The 22,674-nt window shown below is 34.1% G+C and overlaps 1 protein-coding gene across 4 annotated transcripts in view; it reads left to right on the top strand.

Moving 5' to 3' along the window:
- Positions 1 to 22,674, top strand: part of Synd (protein kinase C and casein kinase substrate in neurons protein Synd) — a 60,672-nt gene that overhangs the window by 11,730 nt on the left and 26,268 nt on the right. Inside the window, exon 1 of one of the 4 annotated variants that reach the window (XM_018457909.1) lies at positions 18,661 to 18,889. The exons of the other annotated variants lie outside the window; for them this stretch is intronic. The gene's annotated coding sequence lies outside the window, so the exon portion shown is untranslated. Of the gene's footprint in view, positions 1 to 18,660; positions 18,890 to 22,674 lie in introns of those variants that run through there. 4 annotated transcript variants of the gene reach the window in all.

The raw sequence follows: 22,674 nt of genomic DNA, 5'->3' as shown, positions 1-22,674 counted from the left end.
ATGTGACTATATTAATTGAAATATTTTTAAAAATATACTTGAAAATTAAATTTAAAAATTGATACAAAAATATGTATCGAAATAATGCAAAAGGATTTCTATTTTTGTATTATTCAAGACGTTTCACACGGTCCACTTTAAACAGTTTACGATACATTGATTATTTTCTTATCATTTGTACCCAATTAAAGTATGTAAACTGATACGAACCGACATCCAATTGAAATACTTGACATTTTTTAGGCGTGCGATAAATCGCGGTAAATCCGAAGCGATAACAATTGTAATTCATTTAATTTCGAAGATATCCGTTCGCGATCAATGATCATTGATACGTTCTCCGCGAATTGACGTCAAAGAAGTTCGACTTCAAGTATGAATCGAAATCATCAGGGAGAAATGCATGCGATGAGATTCTCGGCATCTCGAATGAAACCACGGCACGTGTTAGCACGAAACCACCATCGTAACGAACATAAGAAGTTACATCGTGCAGGCCGAGTGAAAGGATTCCATGGCTCACACTTTTACGTTGCAACCTTCGGACGTGACGCATAAGCGTTATTCGTCATTTCCGCTTTTGCGTGCCGCCGAGTTCCTTCACGGTACACGAAAGTACAGGGCTAAAGTCAGTCTGTGCCTCTAGATAAAATCAATGGAAATACGATAATATTTAAATGCATTTCTATCCGCTGCAGTCTGATTGCTAATCGCAGATAAAATTATTTCTAATGCTTTTGTATTGATACATTTTCCGCTTCTCTTTAAAGCGTATTTTTTTACTTAATTTTTCTCCAAACAATCAGAAATTGAATAATTGTCTATATAAATTTAAAAATAAAAAAATTAAATGTTTTCCTTTAAAATTTGTAATCTACATCTTTTCTTTAAAAATGTGTACATATTGCAAACATTTCGATATTCAATGTCTCCGGCTTTACAGACACCGTCTGCAATTTTAATTCAATCTCCCGAGATTTACTCTCTTGGTTAGAGAATGTCCTTCCTTCAACAGTAATGGAATTTCTCGTTAGCTTTCAAGTTGATAGTTCGCTCGACGGACGCCCCAATTAAATTTTGATAACCATGTAACGTGCGTATGTTACATATGTATATATGTATAACTTCAATAAATGATAGACGTTAAAAACGTAAACAATTCTTGACAATTGATTTTGTTTAAGATTAATAATTCATTTATCTGTTGCATTTTTCTTAATTTAATCAATATAATTTTATTTGCTAAGCATCAATGATATAGTAATATAGTTATATAGTGATAATTACGTAATTTTCATCAAACTTCGAGGCGGAAATCCTGAAGGAAATCAAGTTAATATATAACTGTACGCAAAAATAGATGGAAGATCCATCGAGTGCAACGAAGCGCGGAGTCTGAAATGAATGGGAGCATGTCCCGCGGTTAGAAGGAGAGAAGATACCGTAAGGAAGAAGACGCTCGATTGAAGTGAGCATTGGTTCCGTAAAAGGATCTCAATTTGTGGTCTTTTATATGAGTGTCTACTTATAACAGCTACATAAATCTCTTTAAACGACAAGTAAATAATATTTTTATCACAGTCATTGCAAGGAAAAAAAAAGCGTCAAACAGATTGATAAAATTCGGAAGAAGACGCGATAAGTAAATACCGCAATATTTCCGGGAAAATAAATTTCTAACGTTTATTTAATGTTAATATTGTTAATGTACATTATTAGCGTGTAATGAAATACTTACCTAATTTTTTCGCGCATGAAATATATATTTTTCTCTTTATGTAACGATGTTATTACCATATATATTTATATATATAAATATTTGTGTATTATATATACATTATATATTATGTATGTATCTATTAAGTTTATCATTCTGTAGGGACATAGAAATTTTTTTATTATGAAAATCCTCTTTAAGAGGGTTTAATTTTTCAATTCTATATTAACGATACCGTTATTGGCAAGAGAAAATTCACTTCCGCTGTTGCCTGACGTTTAGATCTCATCATTTTATCTACTTAAAAGAAACGGTTTCTTCGCGCAAGTTTCTTTTAAGTAGACTCAATGTTCTTTTGACAGAACTGAGAAAAAGTGAATTGTGCGATGTACGACAATAAAATTATCTTTGACCGATCTTTACCACAAAATAACAACCAGGAAAGTTTCACAGGGACGAGGCTTTCGGGTTTAGCTTAACGGGTTTTCTCATTCACCTCCGACCTTCGAGCGCCTTCGGCACTTTTCCTACGATTCACTTAGGCGCTCCCATTGAACTTGTCCTCAATTCCTCGGAACTTACTAGTCACGTTTCTTCGCCGCCCTCTCTCCGCAAAACCTAATTAATAGCCGCTCCATTTCCATACGTGACCTTCCTCGAGCGAACGTTCGTTCATCTTTTCGAATTGACTGATGAGTCACAAGGACTCACAAAGGACGAGATCGAATAACGTTGACGCATGAAACTCTCGTCATATTGAAAGCATGAAAAAAAATTGTTGAAAAATATATCTCTGCATGAAAAGAATGTACAATTTTGCTGAAGTATCTAAAAATTTAGTTAGCTACAGATTTAAAAATAATTCTGTTAGATGATCAAAATAATTATGTAGAACGCTTAAACATTGATGACAATGCTGCAAAAAGTTTCAACATTCTCGCAACCAGTTTAACTATCCTATGTAATTATTTTGATGGTCCAAACAAAATTATTTTCACATCTGTATCTAAATTTCTGTGCTAAATTTTTATATACTTCAACAAAACTGTTCTTTCAATGTGCTGACGTTCGATTTTCACTTATATTAGCGTGGAAAGAATAGGATATGCAACTTGGCAAGAAATTAGCCAATTATAATTTTTCACGTTCTTTTGTACAGAACAAACAGAGTTGCGACGTGCATGCTATAATTGCTCCGTAAAGACACCGTTTCACAGATAATTACAATTTTTCCTCATCTTTAGGAATGCATTTAATTGCATTTTCTTCTCGTGACTATAATTGATGTATGATCGGGAATGCCATATGCGGCGTGTCTGTAATTCGATATATCTTCAGAGCATTCTATATAAGATGAAATTGTCCGCACATTTTACGGATATATATATATATATATACATACGTCATCGTTTCTTCTCAGCGACCTACATTCGTCAATTACTTTTCACCGCATCCAGTTCTTCTCGTTGAGCAATGTACCGTACAGATACATTTATTTATTTTTAATAAAGACCTCTCATCTTCTCGGTGGCATTTATATATTATAAAAAAGATATTCTAGAAGAACTTTTTTTTATGCTTCTGATGTGACTTTTATAAAGAATTTGATTTCTTATTTTCCTCTTCTCTCTGTTTTTCTAGCTCTTTCTCCCTCTCTCTCACGCGCGCGCGAGCGTTTTTTTTTTATATATATTAAAATTTATATTGGTTGTATTTTTATCATAATTTAATTTCGTATACTTCTTAAATTTGTAGTATTTTTGTAATTCGTGCGCTTGAGGGAATCTGAGATTCCCAGAGCGCGAAATAAATGTTGAGTCTCTCTTTCTCTTTATCTCTCCTTTTTTACCTCGATTTTGGTTCTTTCTTGCATAAATACGTGCAGTCGACCTTTGCGTCATCCGTACAGTTTCGCGCGGCATAATGTTATCGTGATTCAAACGACCTAGATTGTACCTATTACGTAGACACGTCCATTATTATCAGTACAAGGTGTATCCTTTGGCGGCGCTACAGCAATTTCAACGATCGATATCACGCCCTAAAAGTACTTACGTCTCGGGAACATGACTTTCACTATTTCAGAACTGAGAAACACGGAGGAAATGAGACGTCTCGCATTCGACAAAGACTGGCAAGTATCAAAATGTACCTTTCGACCTTTTATCGCGTACGAGAATCTGTCAGATCCAAATGATTACGATGAATAGGAGAGATTGAGTAGAAATATAATCATGAAAAAATGTTTGTTATATTTGTAACATAACTCGCGGTCTTTGATATTATTTATATTGTCATTCTTTGAGATTTAGATTTAATACTAATTTAATTTATTGGGGATTTTTATTTTTAATGTTGGCATTTTGAGACATCGCATACCAAACAATTTATAATTATGAAAAATTTATACGATTTATAAGAAAATGATAATTTAACAAATCCGATTCAATGTCTAGACAATTATAGTTGAAGATTATTTTACTATTATATAGCTAAATATTATAGTTGAAAATTTTATCACGTTATTACAAATTTCTTGTTAGATGATTCCATGAGTATTTTTTAAATTTGGATATGACGTGGTCGAGGAAATGTGTTTTCTTAGCGAAATATTAGCGAGTACTCCTTCTCAAGGAAATTTCAAGGAATAACCTTGGGAAAGAAATCGATATCAAACGCTGCTTTAAACTTTTGTAGGGCACAAGGTAGCAGGTGAATACGTAACAATCTACCACCCGCGGAGAGGCCCACCTCATTACTTCCTACCTCTAGTTTTCTTGTTTGAGAATATTTCTTTTTATATAGAACTTCATATGATCATTACGCTCCGTCTGTTAATTATACTTTTTTTGTAGCAAATTTTTCTTGCAACTAGTGAAACTGACAAGTTGTGAATTCCATTTATAAATGATACAAAATCATGTCTCTTTGCGACTTAATTGCAGGATTTATTAAATTGCAAGAATATTTTTAAAAAATTCTATTTATTTAATTTTAAGTGGAATTTGATTTGACAAGATTACAGCTTGAAAGTTAATTATGGCGGTGTTTAACGTTTGGTATTAAATAGATTTCGGAAAAGTCTCTCTCTCTCTCTCTCTCTCTCTCTCTTCCTCTTATTTTGCTAATGAAAATCAGACTGCGTATTTAATGAAAGATTTACATTACAGAATATATGTGGAGCAAAATATATACAAAACTAAAAACACGTGTGTGATGTTTACATTAATATGCGAATGTATAAACAGAACGAACGAGAAATCCAGTTTCTTCACGTTATGCATGAATTTTTTATATACAGAATTAGATAAATGATAAATTCTTATTTATAACGTCATAGATGTTGTAATGAAATACCTTATTACAAGTACTAGTATTATTATGAATAACTCGCTTATGAATAACAAGCTTAAAGTGATTGTACATGTATAGTGTACTAATATTCATGCACTTTAAATTTCGCGACAGCTTTATATTCGACTGCTTTTCATTAGCGATATCTTAATGAGAATTATTAATAAATGTGCCGTTTAACTCTTAAATCAAAAAGTTTCTTAATTTACTATAACAACTAACTGATCAGCAAATTTTAGCTAAAGGAAAGTAAATATAAATTTTATCAGAAATCTTATTATTGAGAAAATCGTTCGCGTGATTTATGACATGGCGACTTTATATGCGAAAGAGATCAAGTCAAGAGGTAGTTATATGTTATAGTCAAATTATTCTTAGTAACAGCGTCATGTGAATCAATAAAAAGATGAAGGTATTTCCGAATATTGTTAACATTCTGTTTCTGTCACTGTCTTTCCAATAATACAGGAAGACAGCGATCAAGTGCTTCAGCAAGTAGAACGCAGAGTGAAGAACTCACTTCCTATAAATACCAGCAGCGCACGGGTCAATCGATTTTCTGATCACGTCTGTGACGTTCGAGTGCACATGACGAGATGATCTATTTCGGATATCTTATGCGCTTTTCTATCGGGCAACGTCCTCAGTTAAATATCCTCTTCCTATTTCCTCAATAACTCAGTTTTTATTAAGAAAAAACTAAATGTTTATTTTTCTACATGGTTGTACTTAAATATCCAAATAAATAATTTACGCTTAAAACAATGTTTAATTTATAAAAATGTTTTTATGACGTATAAAAACGTTAAGGAAACATTATTAACATTAAATACACGTTTATTAAACCGTTCCAATGTCTCATGTAAAAATTGTAACGTTACAAACGTCTTATAAAATGTCTTATTAAATACTTTAAATAAATGTTTATTTTTCTGTTTGTGCATTTATTACACGATTTCTGATGTTTATTTATTAAACGTATTTTAAACTATATTGCTTGGATAGAAACTTTAACAATTTTTTGAGAATTCTTTCAATGCAATAATCCAATTAAAATCTGCACACCGTTGACAATAAACGAAGTATTTCGAACATACAATTTTTACACTACTTTCTCTTGCTCGAAATTATATAGCGTTTATTTATTTATGACATATATTTATACAATGAATATTGAATTTATAGTATATATTTAAATAAAATTCTGTAAAATTATATATCTGCATGTTAAAGATGTAGAGAAAGCGTGTTCGAAACAAGAAAGTGATAATCATGAATTACATTTTCACTGTTTATCACCAAGTTATTTAATACAGATATTACACATAAATGCTCAATGCAACGTTCAATATGGGAAAGTATCACCTCCAAAGCGCAAATGTATCGATATTTCCTTTTCATTAAAATTTCTTTACATGTTTCTATTCAAGCCGATCGAAAATCGAGACGATTTCTCATGCACACGTCTCCGATAATCGAACATTTCGCCGTCGAAGTCAGAATGCGCGGCGTGGTACACACGTCTAATTGTGAGTCATTGAATGACTGCTAACACTGACAGAAGATATTGATGAACGTCGCATGCATAATGACGAGCGACCACGCGATATATGCATGCACCGTACATGTCTCCTCTTGCGTGTGATTTTTACCGTGAACTCTCTCGAAAGCGAACTCGTCGCGCGACCCGCTTTAAATCGCGAAACTTTCGTCTGCGAATGATTTCTCTGTGGAAAGAGATTCGCCAAATTCGCAGTCTTTTTTTCCTTTTTTCTCTCTTATAACTTCTCTCAATCATGTCGCTAGATCAATGTTTTCGAGATTGCAAACGTTCTTCGTGTTCCTTCCAATATTGTTGAGCTTTCGTTGACTTTTATATAAACAGAAATATCTGCGTTGGTCGAAGGTCTCAGTTTTCCGTGAAATAGTTGAACGATTCTATTTATATATAGGTATGTGTTTATATAATATTATAATACAACATAAACAATTGAAAACATCCATTAGAATTATGAACGCTCCATATAATCGTATAGGTCTGAAAAATATAAAATTTTCGCTGAAGAATTAGAAACTTGACTCATACATTTTGTATTGTGTGATTATCTCAATCAATGTAAATGGTGCAATCAAGCAGAATAGGTCTGCTAGGAATAATTAATGCGTACATCGCGCGCCAGCCACGAATGTGTGTTAAGTCGTCGATTTGGATTAAATCGACTGGAAATTGGCAATTAAGCATACTACAGGCTTTCTCTAACGGATCAATCTTTTTTATGAATGCGTTTATTGCTGATAGAAATCGATTTTCAGCCAAATTACTTTTCGAACCTGCAGATATTTTTTTTATAAAAATACAGAAAATATAAAGGTCGCTTAATAAAATCGGAAAATGAAACGGAGTAAGCTAAAAAATATTTATGTGAAATGTATAATAATTGTGAAATGCTTTTGGAAATTTAAGTTAACAAATTGAAATAAATGAAACTAATTCACTAAATATATAAACTTTACGTAATTTTAAAAATATAATTTATGCAATATTAATATATTTAATAGAATATAAACTAATTTTTTACTCTAAATATAACTATTTATTTTTAAAAAGATTTTTTGGTTTCTATTACATAGTAATACGATAGAACAACGATATAACAAGTTTTTAACTTGGACTTTTAAAGGCCCATAAAAATCGCAGGTTTTTAGTGCGTTTTTAGATTTTATTTAGTAATTTAAAATGGCTATCACCTCACCGAGCTTCCTCGTATTCATAGCAAGCATCCGAGCGATGAGCGGTTCGATTACAGATTAAGTTTCCATCGACGTTACACTTTAGAGTAGGTGCACTCTCTTGCTTTCATCGCTGCACGTATCCGCGTTAACGTCCCCTTACAAGAGAAATGGCTCTTGCACTTTCTTTTTCTGTCGGGTCATCTCTCTTTCTCTTACCGTTAGTCTTGTCCGGTCGTACGTATGCTGACAGCTCTTTAATGGTGACCATGTTATTCGACATAAAAAACTAATTATAGGAAGGGACCGGAATATTGCCCGCTTTTTATAAAAGTTGATCGTCCAGAGGGTTAAAACAAATAAAAAAAATAAATGAAATAATTATAAGATTCTAAATTTATTATTATTATTATTATTAATGCAACATGAAGATTTTTTTATCAAAACTTGATTGAATATAAATCTTACAATTAATAATTTTTTTTTATTACTTTAATAAACGTAATAAAATCCAATATTAGATAATATTTTGTTTTCAAAATTGCGATTAATTAAGTTTATTTTTTGATATATTATGAGTGCTAGGTTCCCACATAAACACTTTATTTGAAGGACATTCTAGGAATATTTTTAAAAGGTAGAAATGTTTTCTAAATATCTTTAGAACGTGCTTTGGAGGTCTCTTCTATGTGGGTTAATAATTCCCGGTGAGTTCAGTGGGAGGAAATTAAAAGAATAACAAAATTAGAGAATTCTTCTGACTATAAAAGATAAGGACCATTTTCTGGAAAAATATAGATCCGGCTTCCGTTGCGCTTAAGAATATTAGAATCGCGCAGTTATTCGCAGCTGTATTTTTTCCTGCCTTAAAAATATAATCTTGGGTGACAGAGAAAGAAAGGGCAACTCTGACAAGATTTATCTGTTTGCCCGACATTTCTGCACACCTAAAAGTCCCCAACTACTTTCGCGATTTATCACCCGTGAGAATAGAGTTTTGTTAGGAATATGGAAAATCGTTGTCCGAGATAAGAAGTCCGCTTCTGTTACAAAAAAAACTTGACGAATGTCGATATTCTCTTTATCGGAATCTTTCATGATTACACTTTGTAGAAAGAAGACGTAATAGAAGAAACCTTGACCTACATACCTTGTTTGATGCCGAACAGGATATCACAAAAAGAATCTCCAGGAGCTTACAACTACAGCTGTAATAAGATTGATTGCGAGATTATAAAAGACTCGGCTTTTTAGAATGTTTTTATCTATAATTGTTTTTGCTCTTTTGCCCCTTCGAAAAAAAAAAAAAAACAGACGCATACTTTATATTATAATATGTATAATAATTCCCAATCTCTTCCTTATTTCTATTTTTATTTAGTACAGAAAATTGATTATTCGTCGATTATTTGACGCGTAACAAAGAAGAAAAATTTGAACTGAACCGACAAGAGCGATTTGATATGCGTGGATCTCATGTATATGTCTTCTGACGCCGATAGATTCTCTTTCATATCGATTAAACGTAGATCAATCAGGCGCTTGTTGCGCACCACAGATGGTGCGTTGACAATGCGTGGCATGTCCTCCGTATGTTTCCATCGTATGCTTTCTCGCCCCAAATGCCAGGCCTTGGAAGTGAAACGATGAGAAGGAACAAATCGTGCGGATCATTAAAGTTAATGAGTTATAACGCGACGAATGACGCGCCTCACAGTCAAAATTGCACGCTGTTACACTTCGTTGCTAACTGTACTGCAGGCTCCCTACTAGGCTGCAGGCTCCTGCCATGCACGCTTATTCTACTTATCGAGACTATAATTTTAACTCGCTCGCGCAAACCCATCGTCGATTAGGTGCAGCGCTAAAATAATGTATCTGCTGCCGCGGTGTAGTGTGTATGGCTGCGCTTTCTCCACGTTCTCTAGAAACGATCCATATTCCATAAAGAAACACGTGTTACACATACCTGTGTACCACGTTACCCATTTAATCAATTGATTAGCTTGTTACCGCAAAACTAACTACGTATGCGATCGCAAAATTATATATACATCTGCTAGTTACATTATGAGAGAAACGTTTTACGTTCCACATCTTTCTCGTATTTCTTATCATATATTTAAATGCTCGCTGATAATATTCTCCGCGATCGCAGATATTCACCCGAATTTAAGATAGTATCCCAGTTGGAAATACCATCGTGGTGCATAGGTGATCAATGCAAGCGGTATAACTATATACATATTAACTGTTAGTAGAAGTATCAGCCAAAGTCGACCTCGATTTTAGGATTCCAATCTCAAATCGATGATCCACTTCTCTCTTCTGAACATGGCGCAATGAGATCAAAGTGCAACGCGGACAGTCTTGATGAACCGTAATTTCCTAATTGCACTTTGATCAACTTGCAAAATTTACATATTTGACTAGGTTTTTACTTTCACGCAAATTTGCATTTATTACTCAACGCGTTGTAAACATATCCGATAATAAAAATAAATTGAATATTTTTGTATAATAAAGGTTTTAACATATGAGTTAAAAACCTATTTGATAATATAATAGAAATATTGAAAAGTAACTTTTTTAAAGGCTAGACAGTAAAAAAAACTTGGATCGGACAACAAAAATTCAGATTGCAGACGGAAGGAATAAAAATATGATTGCAGATGGAGAATGAAATGTTTGTAAAAATTTATCGGATACGTATTTTTTAAAAATAAGTTGGACCGTCCATTAGTACAAATTGCGAGAAAGGATTTGCAACACGAGAAACACAACGTAAAAACATCAATGTGATGTACGTTGTTACTTGCGTCATCAACTGAATCGAGAAGAACCGTCGTGTCGTCGTGCAATGCCCGCTGCTATTCTCGGCAGAATGTCGGTCGGAGAAAAATCGTGGGTGAAGCCGGACGAACTCGCAATAGCTGCTCCTCTGAAGGGATCTCGTGCGAGACGTGATGAAGATAATGCCCGAGTTGACTCCGGCCCAACGGTATTCAAACGGCTTCGTCTGAACCGTTTATTAATACAATTAAGACGCCAGACGACGCTGGCGTCACGCTTTCGACTACTTGATCCTTTTATTAACAACTTGGACTTTGGATAATCAATATCTTTCTTTTGATCAAAAGAAGGATCAAAATCTTGTGTCTTCTTTTGTTTAAAAGAAAGATACGCCACTGAGCGTATTGTGACTTTGTTCATTGGTGCATTATTATGTAACTGCAATTCATCTAGGTCTTCATTTACATCTCTATGAGAAAGAGTTATTATTCATTCCTTTTATAAATAGAAGGATGTTCTTAGAAATGCGTAATGTTTTAATCGTATTTTAAAAATTACTGAGATTCTTGTGTACAATACTTGTGTAATATTTTTATTTTGAGTCACGCTATGCTTATCTGTCTGTCATCTGCGATATCATCTGCGGATTATCACAGATCTCTGTTCCATAGGTGAAAAAATGATTGTATCAGTTCGAGAGTACCTCTACTACAAGATACGATCTTTAAAAATGTCGCGATAAACTTTCTGCTTCTGAAAAATTCGGACAACTTCGAAGTATTCACGCTCGCGATAAATAAGAATTCCGTATTGTCTGCATACAGATACATTGGTACATCAGTCTACAGAATCGTCCTTGTCGCTTTTGTATCGAAGAATCATCTGTGGTCATCAACCCGAACACTTCAACCATCGATTACGTCGAGCACTATCCATCGTGCGAACTTGGCAACTATCGAGCCTAGATATCACTGTCTACTTATTTAGGTCTCTCAATCTGCTTTTCGTAATCGATCAGTTTTCCAGTAACGACCGGGTTTAAGTGCCACCTGTACGGACATCCACATCAATCAGTGTGTGTGTAACACATGCTACTATATTGCTACAATTTTTTGTTTTCCGTCTCAAACTACGTTTTCTTGTAACCACTTCTGTTTGACATTTTCAGTAGAAAGACTTACTTAAAAGCTAACAGATAAAAAATTCTACGTCTTTTATTTCTGTACGTAAAAACTGGATAAATATTTGCACGCGAAATTGCGTAAGAAGAATAACAACGCGACGATAATTTATCAGTTTTTCACGAATTATCGATATTTATGTCCATATATGTAATGTTCTCGGCATTGGCCTTATCGCGAATATTATTATTATTATAAGCGAATAACTAGCGAATGACAAAACGTCTTTTGCATAATTCGTTATGACTCATGCAACCGTGCATACTCATATACAATGACATTCTACGTTCAAGTTTTCTTGCCACCTGCTGTTCAGCAAGTTACTCACGAAGTCAAGCTCTTCTTTCCACAAAAGAATAAAATATGAGACCGTAAGTTACTTTTCCTAATTGATACTATTTGTTACAATTGTAAGATTATCTGTTTATAAAATACTGCAGTCGTAAGATATTCGAATATCCTGTTTCCGATAGAGAAAATTAATTGCTTAGAAATTCAATGAAGCTAGCAACACACATCTTGCCATAAGAAAGGGACAGAAATTTTTTAAATGATAATTTCGTCTGCTGTGCTTTACGGAAGTACGATTGGCACAATTTGTCGTCGTAACTTACGTCTCCTCCATGTAAACAATGTGCTCTACATCATGGAAAATCCACGATATCTCCTGGTTTCGCAATCGAAAAATTTAACCGCCTTATGTAATTGCACCATTTTCTAGACTTTGATGGTATCCGGTGTACGCGAAACAAATAACGACTCTCTTTCTGCAGTTCCCACGAAATGAATTCGAGCGACTTCCCGTTACGGTGAGAGAGACGCTTGTGCCCTCCGTGAAGTCCTTCATTGTGTCTTGACTAGCTGTCGTCGATCGAACGGCCTCACTGCAAATGTCCCCACAATCTGACACCTTGTTGCACGATGATAGATATCTTCAAGGCCAGTAGTAATTCGTCGCAAGGCGATTTAACAATTCGTTTTATGATTTTCTGGCGAGATACACGCAAAGCGCTCGTTTGCAGATGCAAAACGTTTTGAAATTTTAAATTAATTAAAACAATTCTAGTCGAATGTATTCGTAAAAATACAAATTTTATTTCCAATAAGCCTCTAAAAAGATGCTCAAATTTCAGCGAGAAACTTCACTTTCCTCTATTAATAACGATTACTTAATTGTCTGCAAGGACGTCTAATGAATTTAATTCTTGGCAGTTCTTCACAATTCTCATTTAGAATCGTATGAAACTTATGTACGTAATTCTGACTGGACAACTCATTTAGCGCCCGTGTTATGCGATCTCTCATAAATTGTTTTTGTTGCAATACGAGTAAGCACGCTGAGTGAAACAGATTCGCGCACGTAACTAAGTACAGTAATCGCAATCAAGTAAACGCAACTGCACCCGCCGTGAAATAAATTCATGATTCACAAAACCCGGAAAGCGAATTCGTCCGCATTCAAATGCAAAGTAAAATTATGTATCGAAATCTTTTTTTTTTTTTTAAGAAATATACGTATAAATGAAAGTTAATTACACTCATGTAATTAACACGTTGCATTTATGCATTTTTTCTTTATTCATTTAATAATTACTTCCCTAATATTTAATTTTATTGAAAAAACCGTCGCTTATTGAAAAAAAAAATCAGAAACATAACACTTGTAACTTTATCAATGCTACATTCGAGTTTATCTTTACGTTTTAAAAACCCTTGGCACCATTCTGTGTGATAATATTGGCATGCTTGCTGAACCTCTCCTTAACATATGTGAGAAATATGTCGCTTACAATTACTATCTCTTACCTCCATCTCACATATTTGTTTGTAATCATTTCATGGCTATTTGCTTCGCATAATCTTTTAATGCAACGACATCATAAATCCAACTGTGTAAAAAGTGATTACGATATGCACTGTTAAAAATTTCGTTATGAATTTAAGTAACATGTAAAGGAAGCTTATGGTTATGATAACTGAAAAGTAATGAATGGTTTAATTGAAAATCAAGTTACAGTAGTCTCAAATGTAATAATGTGTGCATTAAATTTCACGTACATGTGCACAAATATACTTTTCTGTTACAGATACGTTAAATTTAATGTAATGTAATTAAACTTAATGCAATATATGTTATGAAATTAAATTAAAATTGTGTATAACTTAAAAGTATATTAAATTTCATGATATTTTTAACAGTCTCTGTGTATGATTAGTTTTAAATGTGTAAATTCATTTTTGTATGCAGAGAGAGAGAGAGAGAGAGTAGTGTATTATTTTTACACGGAAAACCTGCAATCACACACATGCACGCACATCTATATTGTAGTCACTTTTTATACATATGAATTTGCAGTGATGAATCTTTGCACAGTGCATATTAATCTTTATTATTTTCGGACATTTACGCAAGAATATTTTTCATTAATGCAGATATAATGGATTTATTTATAGCTTTTCCGAGGAAATTACTAAAATAGTTCCTTCTAACTTCTCATGCCTTTGAGAAGCTATAAATACGAAGCTGGAACGATGAGTTCTTCAAGTTCCACCTCGCCGCGAGGAACGCTATTATACCCGGGTTCTTCCCGGACGAGTCAAGAGAGTAACGAGAAACGCTACGCTGATTGCAATTAATTGTGCAATGCGTGTGCGGCGTGGCGCTCTACACGAGAAACGGAAAACGAGCGAGCAAGAGAGGAAAAACGCCGGAACGTCGAGCAGCGTAATTTTGAAAACGATCGACACTTACGTCGCGCACTACCGCTGCTGGATAGAACCGCATTGGAGTTATAGCTTGCCTTAATCTCGGCAGTGATGGCTATCGAATGTATCCGATGACACGTTAATTAGCTCTATTCGGATCAGGTTCAAAGAAATTGCCGTATCGCTGACATAGAAAATGGATCGAGAGATCGTAATTTTCGTATTTTCAACACTTTAAATTACTATACGACATATAGTAGCTGCTTTCTTTTTATTTAATATTTATACTGAGAGAAAAATGTACTTAATTTTAATAAATAACTGTTTGAATAGTACTTAATATGATATTTATTTACGCAAAATATTTGCTAAATAAGAAACTATAACAGTTATAAATCAAATATGTATCAAATATAATGTTTCTTGGTTTATCAAATAAACATGTTTACATTTAAATATTCAGCTGGTAGTATTCAAACAAATATTTACTAAAATTTAGTACATTTTTCTCTCAGTGTAAATAGCGAATATTGCGAGAAATTTAAAAGGATGGAAACTACATATATTGAGAAGATATATTTCGTAAAATGAACCGAAAGCAATGTTATATAATGAGAAACGCGTTACGGTTGAGAAGAGAATTGTAATAATACTGAGAGACAGTTGTCAGCAAGTTTACGGCGTTCGATATTCCCGTCTTACATAATACGGTAACGTTACTTCCACTGGCCAAGTGGAAGTAACACCTTTAATATAGGTATTTGCCCCGGGACCACGCGCGCGTAATTTGCACTTGCCATTCAGACCGGGGTACATCCTCATTAAGCTGATCAGACTGAGTTTGCATGCATTATCTGTATGAGCATTACGGGACACTCAAGCTAAAAGGAGTTGGTGCGCGACGTTCTGAAGTTCCTGAATGGCCAATCAGTGTAGCGTTATGGTATTTCCGCAAAATAATAAAGCCGAGGCTAGATATAATAATACATCATCAACGTCACAGCGGAACAAACATTAATTGCCGCCTCTTTCACAAAACTGCATGGTGTTTCAAATTTAGGTGTCCTCGTAAGAAGATATGGTACTTGCGTCAAGGAGTTCTAATTCTAATTTAATGTCTCGCTGAACAATTAAATTTGCATTCAAGGTTATCTCAACTCTGATATTCTAACGTTTTGCGTGTAAAATTCAAGAGGTAGTGCAACAATACCCTCGAGACCCACGAAGATATCGATCGTAATACTTTCGGTTAAGCTTCGCCCACATTTGTGTCATTTCGCGATGTTAAAAGTTGACGCACTTCCGTGCAGTGTAATCACCGGTAAATTTATAATAGGATCGGACACATACGGCCTCTCGACCCATAGCGCTTTGCTCGACGAGGAAGCCAATCTTTTTATACCCCTCCGATCGGTAGCCTAATCAATAGAGGCAAGAAATACATGACGCGCTTTTGAACTATTGTTTTGCTATTTCTTGTGAATCTTTAAACCATAAACATAGCTAGAATGTGACACAAATGTGTCCTAAGAGAATCCTACAACTTTTATTATATATAGTCTACACGAAATTCCTCAGCTTAACGTTAGAAAAACTGTAAATTGGATGAAACAAATCAGAGACAATCTGGAACGATAATTTTATTAAAACAATAATATAACAAATTATTACAAAAGAAAATCTGTTTCAATTTTATAGAAAACCATATTTCATTTATTAAATTAATAAAATACAAATAAATTTTAATGTGAAGAAATGGTTACTTTTGAATTTTGCTGTAGAGATAGATGTATGAAATATTTTTTGTGACATAAATATAGAAGGAATAATTATAGAAGAAAAAGGAAGAAAGATATTGATGTAAAAATATGTTCTCTCTCTCTCTCTCTCTCTCTCTCTCTCTCTCTCTCTCTCTCTCTATGTACAGTAACGATTCGAGTTCAAAGAAAATAACATGATATTGCATACGTAGTTACAACATTCCTAATTATAAGTATGTGATTAAGACATACTGATAATCGTAGCACAGTCGATTAAATTATTTATAAAAGGATAAAATTGTACGCATGTGAGATTTCAATCTAAAAGAAAATATGAAACAAAGTTATTGTTTTAAAAATTTATTAACGGAATATTTCGTGAAATAAGGATATTTATGCGAGCATTGTATTTACAAAGCCATAAAATGCGCGTAATGTAACGCACACGCCGGACAGAAATTTATCTGTGATATAAATAATTTCTTTCCTCTGAAAAAGCGAAAAAAATAACACATTTATTATTTATGATAATTTATGTTCTATTGTGTTGGAAAAAATGAACCTATGAAAAAATCTGCACAAAATCGAAATTATTCGAAACAGTGGATTTAAATAAAAGTTTCATCTATAAAAAAAATATAAGTATACAAGTAAAGAGACTGCAAGAAATTTAAAGTTGAAAATTGAAATAATAGAAGCTGTTAGAAATGCTCACTCTCATTTTCATTGCATTCTTGAGCGTGTCGCAGGTTCAAATTACCGTTAGATAATACACGCGAGTACTGACCTTGGTTACAGTCTGATGAATGCCAGTAGTTTTGCAGCAAGTAAGACGAGATTCGCACAAAAACATTAATTGGAATGTACAATTAAGTCATATTACCGTGTCGTGCTTGTTACCTCCATTAACCAGCTGGGTTCATTATCCTCTTCTGGCCCTTTCGCTCTTTCTCTTTTTACATATATCTGGGAGTATTATCATTACGTTACCTTCCCTTTCCTGTTCCTAAAAGTAATATCATAAAAATGAATGTGAGAGATAAACATTATATTATTTGTGTTGAGTTTAAGTAATTTAAAAGTATTGTTAAATGCCCAAAGTTGCTCCATAAATATTGACAATCGAATAATTGAAATTATATTGTTTGTGTTGGATTTAAGTAATTTTAAAATATTGTTAAATACCCATAGTTGCTTCGTAAATATTTGCAATCGGATAATTGAGAGATATAGAAGAAAAATTTGCAATTTCTACTTTCTAGCACTTCCAGTAGAGTTTAACGAAACCTTCGTATTAGGTAAACAAGGTAAACAAGACTTAGAAATATTTTCTATTTACAATTTTCTAACATGAGACATCCTCCAGTATTACCAGCCTTGACCAGAGTCGTAATTCCATGGGTATATATATTTATACAGTATATGCACCTTCAATAGCAGCACACCTGAACGGAGGCATAATTAGCACTATATGTAAATAAGCTTTTGCGACGAGTGAATCCTTACGTAAGCTCTTCGTTTTACTACGTTGGCCTTCGACAGCAGCCGTCTTCGTATTCGGAGAAGCGCATTTGATTTGTCATTCCTATCTGTTTGTTGAGATGAAACGAAATCATTAATATAAATAGCTCATTGACTTCGAGCTGACTTCGATCGTAATCGATTAGTAAATAATTTACGGACATAAATAAAATAACTCATCTCTTTCTCAAGAAGTATGCTGGAGATATTTTTATTGTTTTATAATTGATTAAATTATTTTAATTTTGTAGCGCGTACTTGTAATTCATTTATAATGTTCATTTTATTGTAATATTATAGTTTCATTTATCTAAAATAATATCGAGATAATTTTGTTTTATTGATCGGATGCGTTTTGTTAACTACTTTAAATGTATGTATGTTACACATCTACAATAATTAGCACTTTTTATATTCACTTTATATACTAACATTATGTATAATTGATTTAACTTTTCTTTTAAATGCAAATTGTTTCATTGGTGTACCATTTAAATAGCACTCGTTAATTTTTTGTTCCACGATTAATCAGAACTCTTAATTTTCCAATTTCTAAGAAAGAAATTATATACACGATATGTAACAGAATTACATAATACATAAAGTAATAACGGAGAAAAATTAAATCTGTGACGCTCGACTAAACTGTAAAAAATACGCGGAAAAATACGACAAGTATAATTTTTTCGAGATAAAGTTACGGTGAAAGAAGTAATTCGATTATCTCTTCCCGGAGGCGCGCGGGCGGGAGGGAGGGTTAACGGAGGATTCCTCGTCAGCCTGTTACTTTGGCGTGTCGCGTAATAACAGGTATTCTTTCTCACACGATCATTCATCGCCGCGAGAGCTGCGGAGAGCGCGTCGCGAACCTTCTTCGGAACGTCAGTTCATGTCCGACCGTCGTGTCGCGTGGATCGCACTACGTCCGACGTGTAGCGCGGAGTCGTGTTTATTTATAAACCACGCATCCGGGAACGTGCGCGCCGTGGATAGCATCAGGTTTTCCTCCCAGTCGCTTTTCCGAAGCGTTGCGTGTCGCAACGTGAGGCTACGGTGATCGTGTTGTGCGTGCTAGTGTGAGATCGGAAAAAAACATTCCGTTCGACACCCAACCATGTGTTCCCAAGGTAGGACAGGTGTTTACTACCTGGCAAAATCTGGAACTTGTAATTTTTAGGGAATTCCTTTTTTATCCTTGAAAATCGAGGATTTTTGTGGAACTTTATTCTCTGAATTCTTTGGAATAGAATCTCACTCTATAAAGAGTGAAAAATGAGCTAGTCTTGAAAAAGAGCGGCTTAATTTTCAATCTTTAGGAGTGAGATTTCACCTTTTAGAATGAGATTCACTCTAAATATCTTAGAGAGTGTCGATATTCAGGGAAGCTTTTGGAATTTAACTTTTAAATTTAAATTCTGTCTCTTTCTGAAAACATTGTTTCATTTGATCATTTTTTCTTAATAATACAAAATGTTGGCAATCCGTTAGAAAATCCGGGAATTCCTTTTAGATATCAATAAATACTCAGTAGGAGGAAGTTTGCACTGCTGGTCCAGACTCGGTTCGGCATGCGCTTATTTTCAGCATGAAAACTATGGGGCCAACCTACGTGAAATCTGAGAGGCTGATGAAGGAACATCCATTTTCACGTGCGCACTTCCGATTCTAATTCCAACGCGGCATCCGCCAGGTCGATTCCGGGCGGAAATATCGCGACTCGAATCCCGCATCCGTTTCGGAGCTAAGATCTCAGATCGATCGTGTTTATCTCCCCCGAAGTCTCGGGGGAGATCCCAACTCGAAACTTCAGAACTGCCGATTGGTTAATTGGTCCAAACTAGAACCACTCTTCTCGCTCGGGACTCAATCGATGCCTTATTCAAGACCATTAGTCCTGAAGCAGCGCCCAAGTTCATGTCGCTCGGCGCTCGATATGGATGGAAAATTATGAACGCACTTGATCGATTAAGATGTGTGCTACGTGCAACTCGTTAGCGCGTATCGCAGCTTCGAGAGGATTGAAGTGCGTTGCTGAACGCTCCCGAAGGTCACTACGAGGTAGCACTCGTATCGCTTATCAGGCCGTTCCTTAAATTAACGATGGAAAACTCACGATACGTGTGATCATCGCTTCTGCATGCAAAGAATGATTTTGGTGAAGTATTTAAAAGTTTAGCCACACTGAGAAAAATAGTCTGATTGGATTAATAATAATTCTGGTGGAAAAAAATATACAAATCAGAATTTTCTGGTTAAATCTGGTTAAATAGAATTCTAGTTGAGATAACTAAAATTCTGATATAATTGTTCTGGTAAAAATAAGAATTCTAGTAGAGAAGTTTTGCTATACATATTACATAATAAGAATTTTAGTAGAAATGTTGTCAATCAGAATTCCGGTTATCTCAACTAGAATTCGAATAAATTTATCCAGAAAATTCTGATTTGTCCATTTTCAATCATAATTTTTTTTCAGTATATAGATAGATACAGATCTGAAAATAATTTTATTTGACCATCAAAATAATTACATAGAAATCTCAAGTATGCTGAACAATGCTGTGAAAAGTTTGGACATTTTAACAATCAGTTTGAACATATCCTATATGATACAACAAAATTATTTCCAGATTTGTATTTAATTAAATTAAGATTAGAAACAGGGCGTCTTATATGAATAATTACCCAGCAAACAAGCTGACATTTTTTTATCGTCATTTTAACGTCAAAACGACGACAAACATCAGCTTGTTTGCTGAGTAAGTAGGTATATATTATACGAAAAGCGTCTGTTACGGTCAAAGTTAGGTGCTGCAGTAATATGTATTTAAATTAAAATATGTAAAAAATATTAAAATATGTATTTACTATAATTCCAGCTGAGGTAATATTTTTCGCAATAAGTTCTTTACAGATTCTTGAGGTGCTACGAAAGATTATCAAATCAACAATTTAACTTAATTTAGGAGGATTATTATTATTTCAGTTTAATCGTGTTGCAATCCGAAAGTAATCGACGCCGTCATATTTCTGATTTTGACCGTAATAGACGCTTCTCGTATATACGTAGTAAATTTTTAAATACTTGAACAAAATCGTCCTTTCCATGTGTATTATATCGATGATGGTAGTTCAGATATCTAAACTACCGTAATCATCAAAATCCACGCGATATGCTTGATTTCCCAAGATCGCTGCATATTTCTTACTCGCATTAACGTATAAATAAAAGTATATTTGAAGTGTGTATAGGTATACGCGAATGTTAGATCGGCTAACCTTAAGAAACGCTAAACATGGAGTTCTCTCGCACGCATCTATCAGTGCGAGTCAGTCACGGACACGCTTCGCTGCGGGCGACATCCTGTAAACCTGTGTGCGTCGCTCTCGTATGCGATGAGTATGGATCTCTGTTTTCGTAACGCCTTCGACGATTCTACATTTGATCTTATTCGCGAGAGCGCGTTAATAAAATTTTTCTTTTATCCTTACCGAAGCACTTACGAAAAATTATCAAACAAAAATGACAGATTTTTATAAATAAACTGATTTATTGTTTGAAGAGTCATCCAAAGTAAGGGATCAAATATTAGCAAAAGTATTTGATTTACGTGAAAAGAACGATTTTGAAGTATCTAAAAATTTAGCTAGATTAGATCTGAAAATAATTTTGTTAAATCATTAAAATAATTATGTAAGAAACTCAAATATGGCGAGCAATGCTGCAAAAAATTTTGACATTCTAGCACCCAACTGAAACGGTCTACATAATTATTTTGATTTAATACAATTATTTTCAAATCGATATTTAGGTACATTTTTAGATATTTTAGCAAAGTTGTTCTTTTAATGTAAAAATTTTAGGTAATAAAACTAAAAAAATATCCATGTGGGGCAAGATTTCATAACGAGACAGTTTTTGTTGCACAGAAAGGACGATTTTGCAGAAGTATCTAAAAATTTAGCTATAGATTTGAAAATAATTTTGTTGAACCATCAAAATAATTATGTAGAACTCTCCAATTGATTACTAAAATGTCAAAACTTTTTTGCAATTGATTGCTTATCATGTTTGAGATTCCTATACATTTAAGCCAACAAAATTATTTTCAAATCTGCATCTAGTTAAATTTTTAGATACTTCAGCAAAATTGTTCTTTTCGTGTATAGAAGATTACAATAATCTGCAGCACGCATGGAAGCGAGTTAAAGTTGTACATATTATTTTGTTGATATCAGAAGTCAAGCGAACGAGTAGACCGCACATAATTTCCATCTCGCATCTTTATACGCGCGATGAAATGCGACGAGAAAGCGTCTCCTAATTAGTGTATTTTAGCAAGCGTGAAATCTTCGAGGGTTGCCGTATACTTCACTGCGTTTCTTTCTCTCCTTTTTCGAAGTTTAACGGTGAATGTTTAAAATGCAGCGTAATACACAAAAAGCTGCTGGACCGTGTTCTTCCTCGTGCGAACGTGTGTTAACGACGCGCTCCGGTGCGCGCGTACTCACGCTCGAAAGACCTCGCCCTTTTCTCTCTCCGGACAGGATTCCCAGATACCTGCTGCACAACCTGCTTATGCTTGTGTGCACAATCGACGTTACTTCGAACCGAAATCTCTGCCCTTTTGTACTCACAAACGCAGGAAAACTCTCATTGGCCGCAACTGGCCGCTTGCTGAAAGATCGTCGATTGAAGAAATCTGCATATTTTATCATAATTTTAAAAGATTGATTCTCCATTCTGCGTTTTGAATTAATTATCTCTATCAAATATCTCTAATTTAGACGGAAAATTATATTAAAATTAAAATTTTCATCCTGTGTGCCACGTCATCATTATTACTTTTATGTATAAATGGCTGCACATTATATAATAATTATAAATTTTCTTCAATGTATGTATTCTCAC

Source organism: Mycetomoellerius zeteki, unplaced genomic scaffold (genome assembly GCF_001594055.1).
Source record: "Mycetomoellerius zeteki isolate Tzet28-1 unplaced genomic scaffold, Tzet1.0 scaffold69, whole genome shotgun sequence".
In the NCBI taxonomy this organism is placed as follows: domain Eukaryota; kingdom Metazoa; phylum Arthropoda; class Insecta; order Hymenoptera; family Formicidae; genus Mycetomoellerius; species Mycetomoellerius zeteki.
Note: the sequence above shows the minus strand (reverse complement) of the source record. Positions and strands in the feature narration are given on the sequence as shown.